This window comes from Podarcis gaigeae (genome assembly GCF_964106915.1).
Source record: "Podarcis gaigeae genome assembly, chromosome: 18".
Lineage (NCBI taxonomy): Eukaryota > Metazoa > Chordata > Lepidosauria > Squamata > Lacertidae > Podarcis > Podarcis gaigeae.
In genome coordinates, this window is record NC_139696.1 from 11992967 (window position 1) to 12004157 (window position 11191).

Genomic DNA, 11191 nt, shown 5'->3' on the forward strand with positions numbered 1-11191 from the left:
ATTACAGAGCCCTATTTCCTGCCCAGGCAGAGAGAAGCGTGCTTTGGGAGGATGTACAACCAACAAAACCTCTGGCTTTTGGTGTAGCCCAAATCTCTCTCTCTGTACAATGGGGCCCTTTGCTGCTTTTGCCTGGGGCCTTACGCACACTGGCATGCAACCCCCCCCCCAAGGAGGAAATTCAGATCATGTCACCCTGAAAAGGTTTCCTCACACCTTGGAATAAAAGAACCATTTCCTGACTCTTGGGTTTTCCTTTACTTTTTATTTATTAGTAGATACCAAATGAAGTGTGTTTGGGGGGGGGGTCATCTTGAAGCTCTGGCAAAAATGGGGCACCCCTTTCAAGATTGGGGGCATGCCTAGAGATTTTGTTTGGTTTTTAAAATAATAATATTTTACCCCTTTTCCGTATTACTCAACAGTTATATTCCAATTCAACAGAACTAGTGACTTCCCACTCGCCCAACATCGATGTTTACATACAATGGCATTTTACGGTCCTGTCTTATCTAATTTCACCCTGACATGTTTCTTAATATGTTCTGCTCTCCAAACACTGCTGTGGCTTTCACTTATGAGAAACTTTTTATATAGACCAGAAAAGTCTCTTTTGAAATATTCAAAATTTGTATCTCTTATCAGTGCTATCAATCTTCCCATCTCTGCATGTTCCAAGATTTTGTTTGATTTTGTGAGTGTTAGGGAGCCCATAATGCAGCGAGGATTTAGAAGGACGTTACTTGTTTACTGTTGTAACAGTTGTTTTCTCAAAATTTATTTGCTGTACCATGAAAATAAATAAAAACAGTATGAAAAATGAAAAAGAAATAAGTAGTGTTGGGAAGGTGGCCTTCAATTCAATCAGATCTCACAAAAATCTTGATGCCTTTTTTCCCCAGGGTAAGCTGCTCAAAAGACTCAAACCGTGTTCTCGAGACCTTGGGCAGCTGCTGCGCAGAAGTACAGCCAGCCAAGATGCATGGAATTTCATGGGGACGAAGGGCATTTTCCTGTTTCCTGCAAGACAGGAGCAGTTGAGAAGCTCCTTTCTGCCAAAAATTGCACTTGCTATTCAAAGTGGGAGGGAGGGCGAACCCTTTGCCCTGCTGGGGTGAGCCCTTTGGGGGCTCTCCCATACAGAGACCAGAATTGGAGGTGGTTCAGGATTTGAACCCAGAACCTTCCACTGCCTTTCATGAAATTGAAACCTCTTGCTTGTCCCACACAAGGTAGACTTGCTCTTTGTGGAAAGAATATGCCCAGGCCCTTCCATACCCGCCAACATTTCTCCGATGAAAATGTTGTTGTTGTTGTTGTTTAGTCGTTTAGTCGTGTCCGACTCTTCGTGACCCCATAGACCAGAGAACGCCAGGCACCTCTGTCCTCCACTGCCTCCCGCAGTTTGTTCAAACTCATGCTGGTAACCTCGAAAACACTATCCAACCATCTCGTCCTCTGTCGCCCCCTTCTCCTTGTGCCCTCCATCTTTCCCAACATCAGGGTCTTCTCCAGGGAGTCTTCTCTTCTCATGAGGTGGCCAAAGTATTGGAGCCTCAGCTTCACAATCTGTCCTTCCAGTGAGCACTCAGGGCTGATTTCCTTCAGAATGGAGAGGTTTGATCTTCTTGCAGTCCATGGGACTCTCAAGAGTCTCCTCCAGCACCATAATTCAAAAGCATCAATTCTTCGGCAATCAGCCTTCTTTATGGTCCAGCTCTCACTTCCATACATCACTACTGGGAAAACCATAGCTTTAACTATACGAACCTTTGTTGGCAAGGTGATGTCTCTACTTCTCAAGATGCTATCTAGGCCTGTCATTGCCCTTCTCCCAAGAAGCAGGCGTCTTTTAATTTCGTGGCTGCTGTCACCATCTGCAGTGATCATGGAGCCCAAGAAAGTAAAATCTCTCACTACCTCCATTTCTTCCCCTTCTATTTGCCAGGAGGTGATGGGACCAGTGGCCATGATCTTCGTTTTTTTGATGTTGAGCTTCAGACCATATTTTGCGCTCTCCTCTTTCACCCCAATTAAAAGGTTCTTTAATTCCTCCTCACTTTCTGCCATCAAGGTTGTGTCATCTGCATATCTGAGGTTGTTGATATTTCTTCCGGCAATCTTAATTCCGGCTTCAGATTCATCCAGCCCAGCCTTTCGCATGATGAATTCTGCATATAAGTTGAATAAGCAGGGAGAATATGAAAATATGGACGTCCTATTGCATTATTATTATTATTATTATTATTATTATTATTATTATTATTATTATTATTTTACTAGTTGCCGTGGTCAGTCTGGGTAGCTTCCAACATATATGAAAACATAATAAAATTTTAAACATTAAAAAACTTCTCTTTACAGGGCTGCCTTCAGATGTCTTCTAAAGGTTGTATAGTTACCCCTCGACTCGGGGGTCACATAACTCCAGGCCCTCCCACATTTCTCCGATGAAAATAGGGATGTCCTAAGGAAAAGCGGGACATTCCGGGATCAAACCAGAAACTGGAGCAGCTTCTGTCAATCCAGGACTGTCCCTGGAAAAGAGGCACCTGGAGAATCTTTGCAAAACTAGCTGAGGTTGCAAACCAAATCTTCTCGTGATGGACTTTCTTCCTCCCTCCTTCCTCGTGCTCTTTCAAAGCTGTGTTTGAGGTGCAGGGGTTAGAGCTCGCCTTAATGCCGTGGCCCCCACTGCAGCAGGGGGGGGGAGCAACATTGTGTAAGGTGGTGGGGAACTTTTTCAGCTCCCCCCGCTGTCAGGCCACGGTGTCCTGTGCGGCACATGCAACATTTCTGAATGGGGCCCTTTGTCCTTTCCCGGGGAAAGCTGTTCCCTGGCAGAAGCCCTGTGGATGGGGAGGGGGGCCGAATGAAGGTCTCCTTTGTCTAGCGGTTGTGTAGGAGGGGAGAGAGCTTTCTTTAAAGAAAGGCAGGCTTGTGTGTGTGTGTGTGTGTGTGTGTGTGTGTGTGTGTGTGTGTCTCAGTGCCTCTAGACCCCTGCATGGGGGTTTGGAAACAATGGCCGGACTCTGAACGGCCTGAACAAAGGCGATAGGGCCGCTGACCCCATTCCATTCTTTTATTTCTCCCTCCCCACACCCTGCATCACTCTTGGGGTTTGGCAGCAAGACGTGGGGGATATTTTCCTCCCCAGCTGGTTCTCTGGATGTGCTGTGAAACCCGAAAGAGGTTGGCCAGCCCCTGCCACCCAACAGCCTCTTCGCACAACAGCGTCAGCCCAACAGTTGTAGAATCAGAGAATTGGAAGGGACCCCCAGTGGTCATCTAGTCCAAGCCACGTCCAAAATGTGCCAGTTGATGGGCACTGCCATTCACATGGTGTGTTTGTACTGTGTCTTGTGATGGGTTATATGGGGTGGGGCTTACCTGCCCCCCCATATTTTATTCAAGTTGGCACCACTGCTTCCAACTCCTCCTCCCTCCCCATCACTTTTCCTCTAGTGCTGTGTCTTTTTAGAGTGTTGCTCCTGTGATTTGTAAAGTGTTCTGGGTGCCTCTTGGGGGTGGGGGCCGAAGAGCCGCATGATAAAAAAGTTATAAAAGGTAAAGGGGACCCCTGACCATTAGGTCCAGTCGTGGCCGACTCTGGGGTTGCGGCGCTCATCTCACTTTACTGGCCAAGGGAGCCGGCGTACAGGTCATGTGGCCAGCAAGACTAAGCTGCTTCTGGCGAACCAGAGCAGCGCACGGAAACGCCGTTTGCCTTCCCGCCGGAGCGGTACCTATTTATCTACTTGCACTTTGACGTGCTTTCGAATAAAATAATGAACAAGTGCAGTGTGGGTCCTAAGACTGTGAAACTTGGATCTGGATGACCAGGGTTTGAATGCAGAAGGGCCATAACAGAGGGGTTAGTGCACCTGCTTGGCATGTAGAAGGTGCCAGGTTCAGTCTGCAGCAAAGTTAGGTTGGCTGGGAGAGACTGCCACCCAGTGTGGACAACGCTGAAGTACCGGTAGGTGAAACTCAGTAGAAGGCAAGTTCCTGTGTTCTTCATTTATTTAGAATGATGAGGACTGCAAACTTAGTTTATTTTCAAGAAGAGGCACATGGCTTAGAGGTCAAGCACCTGCTTGGCATGCAGAAGGTCCTAGGTCCATTCCCTGACTGCATCTCCAGACCCCCGCTTGAAACCCTGGACAGCTGCTGCCAGTCAGTGTGGACAACACTGACCTCAGTCAACACCCCTGATTCAATACAAGGCAAACTAAACCCCCAGCTTAAGCCATGAAGTTCAGTGCAGGTTGTCTCTGGAGCAGTGGCTGTTTTCTCAGCTTGACCCCCCTCACAGGGTCGTTGTGAATCTACAAATTGGGGTGGGGAGAAGTCATCCTGAGCTCCTGGGAGTAAATCTGGAGCATAAATGTGGTACTACTTTTGGATCGAAAAATGCAACTATATTATTTATATCATTAAATACAATAATATTATTATATCTAACAATACAGCTCACAAATTATAAGCTGTATCTGGGATTTTCCACCATAGCAAATCCCAGATACCTATATCAACAGTATATTTTATAAATTACAGATAAGAAGGTAATTAGATATTGATACGGAAGGAGAGGGGGGGTACCTTTCCTCACCCCTCCTCCTAGTAAGGGGCCCGAGGCGATGACCTCGACGGCGCCCAGCTCTGCCGTGACTCCTGAAACCCCCACACTGTTGCACAAGCACCACGCTATACCCCTTGGCTTTATAAATAATATCCTTTCCTTCTATATACGGGCGAAATAAGCCCTTCCTTCTTAAGCCTAACTTTCGCCCTATTTCTAACATGAGTAGACCGTATCGTACTGTTTTCTCCATTGACTATAATGGCCGCGCCTCAGCCAATCAAGAGCGTGCATTCCCCTGCAGGAGCTAGCTCAGGGAGCTCTTGCACGCCTCATTTAACCTCCTGACAAGCTGTTGACGGCTCCCCACTGCGAGAACAATGGAACCAAAACCAGCGACCTTGTAAAACTGTCAAAGTCTTGTTACAATGTATCCATTTGTTTCCGCTTTTGATATACAATATACACTTGACCGGCAAAGGGCCGAAACTTTGGACAATAATATAAAATCAACCAAAGCTTCGATTTTCTCCATCTCAACGTCATTCTACTCTGTTTCCTTTGGACTCCATGCTGCTGCCCCACTGCCATAATCTCCTGAGCGACAGGACCTCCCTTACACCCCCCTAACCAACTCCCTCCAGATGATCAAGGGAACTATTGACAATTAGAAGGGGATCCCGATCAAACCCAAACTATCTGCCCAATCTTAACATTGTCCTCCGAAGAACCATTTTGCACTATTGAGATAGACGGCCATCCATATCAATGCCTATTGAACACCGGAGCCACTTATTCCACCTTAACTGATAGCCACCTGGAACCAAGTTCGGAGACCAGAAAAGTTATGGGTCTAGATGGGATACCCCGTACCTGTCCACTATCACGTCCAACTAAAGTTACCCTCGGACCCCTACTGGCCGAACATACCTTCCTTTTAACAAGCAGCCCGGTAAACCTCTTAGGAAGGGACCTACTTTGTAAATTAAATGCAACAATTAAATGTTCCGAAGAAGGCATCTACTTACACATGCCAGAGGAATCCACCCCCGCTTTCCAGGGAATAATTGAAGAAGCAAAAACAGACAGGCAATTTCCGGAACTCCCTCCCGAACTGGAAAACGATTTACCCTCCTCTCTATGGGGCACCAAGTCGACCTCAGTAGGTCTCTTGTTGTCAGCGGCCCCAGTAAAGATCACCTACAGAACTGATTTACCCTTCCCATGTACAAAACAATACCCCCTTCCCAAGGAAGCCATCGAGGGACTAACTCCTATGATAGAGGACTTCCTCGAGAAAGGCATCCTGATTCCCTGTGCATCCCCATGTAATACTCCGGTACTCCCAGTAAAGAAACCATCGACAGAAGGAGCCCCAGTCCAGTACCGTTTTGTCCAGGATTTGAGGCTGGTGAATCAATTTGTAATACCCCGCCATCCAGTAGTGGGCAACCCAAATTCCCTCTTGAACGCCATTCCAGCAGAAAACGAATGGTACACTGCTGCAGACCTGTGTTCCGCCTTCTTTAGTATTCCCCTGGACTCAGCTAGCCAATTCCTTTTCGCTTTTACCTGGGGACCCAGTCAATTAACTTGGACAAGGTTACCCCAGGGATACGTGGAATCACCTGCAATATTTTTGGCCATCTTACACCAAGATTTACAGAACAAAAAAATTCCTTCCAGTAGCACCTTAAAGACCAACTAAGTCAGTTCTTGGTATGAGCTTTCATGTGCATGCACACTTCTTCAGATATCTTAGAGGCTGTCATCACTTTTCAAACTCTCGACTAAACAAGTATGAAGCCCTTCTACTAACACCATCAAACGTCACTATAAAGAGAATTAACTCCCTCAATCCAGCCACTCTTCTCCCTCTCCCTGAAGATGGAACCCCACACCATGACTGCACCACCATAGTCCGCCAAGCCGAGAAACCCAGAGAAGACCTAGATCACCTACCCTTAGAGAACCCAGACTTAATACTTTATACAGACGGTAGTTCAAAAGTTGTGGAAGGGGAAAGGAAAACAGGATATGCTGTAGTCACCGACTTCGAAGTGGTAGAATCTAATCCGATAAACCCACAGTACAGTGCCCAAGCTGCAGAACTGATAGCGCTCATACGTGCCTGTGAAATAAGCGAAGGCAAGCGAACTACAATCTACACCGACAGTAAATACTGTTTCGGATTAGTCCATACAACTGGCCAGATTTGGCTACAAAGAGGCTTCCTAACCGCTGCTGGCTCCAAAATTTCACATTCCGCCTTGGTAGAGAGACTACTGACCGCTATCCACCTACCTACCGCAATCGCAGTAGTCCATTGTAAGGCGCACACCCGGGGTAGAGACCCCGTCTCGAGGGGTAACAGGCGAGCTGATAAGGCAGCCCAATCGGCCACACTCCGCCCCCCGAACAATGAATCAGAATTTCAAGCCTTACAAATCCCACTTAACATAGATCCCACACAAATTTACAAAGAAGCCCCCGAAGAAGAAAAGACTCTCTGGCGTTCTGTGGGCGCGATCGAGCAAAATGACGTTTGGGTTCTACCCGATGGCAGGACTGTCCTTCCAAAAGCCTGGGTTCCAAAACTGGTGAGGGTCCTCCATCAACGTACACACTGGGGAAAAGGGAGACTGATAGACATAGGCTCCATGGGGCCTGAGGGGGCCCGAGCCCCCTCAAAAATTCGTTTGGGGGGGCTCCGCCCCCCAATAATCTAAGAAAATTATTACCGTAAATTTCGCTCTATAACACGCAGATTTTTTTCTCCTAAAAAGTAAGGGGAAATGTCTGTGTGTGTTATTGAGCGAATGTGTGGTCCCCGGAGCCGGAGCGCAGGGGCAAAAATCAGGCAAAAATAAGATTGGGCGGGCGGATGGAGGGAAGGCGGAAGCTGCTGCTTTCCTGCATTCTGCCTCAGGGTCTTACTTCCCACCCGCTTCTGTTGCTGCGTTTGCTCAAACTCAACAAAGAGCAGGGAATCCCCTGCCCTCCTGGCAAGCAGAGGGTTAAGGAAAGGATCGAGTCCTTCCTTCTATTTCTTTCCTAGTCACACTGCGTGCAGGCTCCAGCCCACCACCTCCTCCTCTCCGTGCTCTAGGGACTCGCAGGTGGGAGAGAGAGAGAGAGAGGGCTGGCTTGGGGGGGGGGACTTTTGCCTTCCTTTCCTCCCCCCCACCCCGTTAAACTCCTCCCTTGCATTCTTAGCCAGCTGCTTCTCCGCACACCCCTCTTGTGCTTCTTGTCCCTTCTGTGTTTTTCCTTCCCTCCCCATTTAAAACGTGACAAAGCACGGATCCACATGGATCCTCAGGATTTTTGCATTGGGTCACTCCAAATTCACCATCAGATCACATTACATGTCCATGGCTACATCTTGCACCAAAAAAATAACGCACCCACTGTTGCCTGGGGCTGCAATGGTGCAAAAACGTGGTTACAAAGCACAGATCCACATGGATCCTCAGGATTTTTGCATTGGGTCACCCCAAATTCACCATCAGATCACATAGCATGTTCATGGCTACATCTTGCACCAAAAAAATCACGCACCCACTGTTGCCTAGGGTCACAGTGGTGCAAAAACGTGGTTACAAAGCACGGATCCACATGGATCCTCAGGATTTTTGCATTGGGCTACTCCAAACTCACTGTCAGATATTAAAAATCTTTATAAAATAGAGAATTAAATACATACAGAATGTTAAATTTTCAGTTTCGAAATATTAGTACTAGTTTAGTACTGTATTTCTATATTACTATAGTACTGTATTAGTTATTTTCAAATACTTAAATATTTTTAGGGTGTAAGACCCAATTAAAGCCCGTTATTTACATACAGTATTACAGTATTTACATACAGTATTAGGCATACTGTATTAACTTTATTAACTGTATTAAAGCATTAACTTTGAGATATTATTTTTATTTAATTAACCCTCAGCCTTATTCAAAGTAAGCTTAAATTAGCTATTTCACTTATTAATCAAAGTGCTATTACTGTGCGACAGCAATATGTTATGTTTTATTCTTTTAATGATAGTTTAGGATTTATTTAAATATCATTTCAGTCTTTTCAGAGCTATATATTCACTGCTCTGTAATAGTCTATAAGCATAATTGTTACTGCAAATTAAATTAGCTTTTTACGAAAATACCGTGCGTGTTTATGTTTTGTTTCTTTTTTCAAAGCCAAAAAGTGTTTCAGGCTTGTCGAGTTTCCCGGAGTGTGGAGTTATAGAGAGTCGAGTTTTCGGGGTTCTAATGTTGATCATATGACTCTAAAATACTTTTAAAAAACTTTAAAACTCACTAATTTTCATCTAAAATTTAGAAAACTTCCCGGGGCAGGACCCCGGTATGGGCCCCCCCCCAATATTTTTTATAAGTTGGCGCCCCTGCTGATAGAACACGTTAAAAGATCCTGGTATGCTCCCGGACTTGCGGTCGCAGCCACAACAGCATCAAAGAACTGTGTTACCTGCAGCTCCTTTAACCCCAAACGACAACCTAGAACGCCACCAGGAGCCAGGCTATGGGCATTCGTCCCCTTCGAAAGCCTACAATTGGATTTTATCGACCTACCATACTGTCAGGGTTTCAAACACGCCCTGATCATAGTGGATAAACTCTCCTCCTGGGTGGAGGGATTCCCCTGTAGAAAACCCACCGCCTCTGTAGTAGCCAGGGCCCTCCTACAGGACATTATCCCTCGATTTGGGGTTCCCCGTCGACTAGACAGCGACAGAGGAACTCATTTCACCGCTCAAATAGTATACAATTAGTGGCCAAAGCCCTACAAATAAAATGGGACCTTCATACACCCTATCACCCACAGTCTTCTGGCCAAGTAGAGCGTATGAACCAAGAAATTAAAACACAACTAGGAAAGCTCTGCAGACTCACTGGACTGAAATGGGTAAATGCACTTCCACTGGTTCTCCATAATATACGAAGTGCCCCAACTGGACCATTGAAACTGTCTCCATATGAACTCTTATTTGGGAGACCCCCTCCCATTTACAACACTCTATTTCCCCTCTCAGAGCTTGAACTAGGGGAAGCAGAACTCACTAATTATGTCATTCAGCTCCAGAGACAGCTACAACGCCTCCACCACTACGCGGCCATCGAAGGACAAAACCTGCCCATCGACGGTCAAGCCCACTCCTTCGAACCAGGCGATTGGATCCTTGTCAAAGTCTACCAGAAGGCACCCCTTCAACCAGCGTGGGAAGGCCCCTACCAAATCCTCCTGACATCGCCAACCGCCGTGAAAGTAGGTGAGAAACACTCATGGTTACACCACACCAGGTGTAAGTTGACGCCCCCCCCCCGAGACGGAAGGAGACCTCAGCGACGACTTCACCTTTTCGACCCCTCCCACTCCACCAACCTCATACATCGACGACGACGACCAACAGACCGGACCAGATCGGGGTCAGAATCGGGCCCAACAGACCGGACCAGATCGGGGTCAGAATCGGGCCCAACAGACTGGACCAGATCGGGGTCAGAATCGGACCCAACAGACCGGACCAGATCGGGGTCAGAATCAGGCCCAACAGACCGGACCAGGCACAGTTTCACCCAATTGGACATCTGAGATCATCCCAGATCCCAACGCTATCAAACTACGCTTGAAACGCCTTTGACAGCGCGCCTTTGACAGCGCGCCCTTGACAGCGCGCCTTTGACAGCGCGCCCTTGACAGTGCGCCTTTGACAGCTCCTTTGACAGCGCGCCTTTGACAGCTCCTTTGACAGCACGTCTTTGACAGCGCGCCTTTGACAGCTCCTTTGACAGCGCGCCTTTGACAGCGTGCCTTTGACAGCTTCCTTTGACAGCTTCCTTTGACAGCTCCTTTGACAGCGCGCCTTTGACAGCTCGTTTGACAGCGCGCCTTTGACAACTCTTTCGGCAGCGTGCCTTTGATAACTCTTCCCCTCTGACAATGCCTTACCATCCCCAGACTCTGATTATGAATTTCTCCTTCATCTTCCTCGTCTACAGGACTTTGACCCAATCTCCAGCCACACCAATGGATCATTGCACCGGATTAGCCACAGATTACCATTTCTTGGACTACCATCGAGTCAAAACCGTCGGAAAGTCAAATCCTGCCCGAATGGGGGACTTTGACTTCTGCCTCCCTGAGTCCCGAACATTGTTACGCCATTCCCTCATGCCCCGACTAACTGACAACGAATACTGGGAACTTTTCATCCGAGACAAGCACCTACACCGAATTGGGTTAGCAGCAGTCACCCTTGACCATTCCTACTACCGCCTCAACTGTAAGAACGGGACTCATTTCCTTTACGGCAACGGGGAACTCTTGAGGAACCCAAACTGGATCGAAGTCGAAAAGGGAGAGGCCGCAACAAACCGACGCAACAAACCCCTCTGACAACTTGATTTTCGGATTCCAATGTCTCCTCATGACCCCGGAACCCCGAAAACCCCAACTGCAAGGACTTTGCCTGAGAGGATTTTGCTGCCTCTGGAACCTCGGGGTCACCCACGACTGGAGAGGGGCAGAATATTTAGAAGGGTGGTATCATCCGGCACATCCCTCACGCTCCCCCACTTGGGATAACG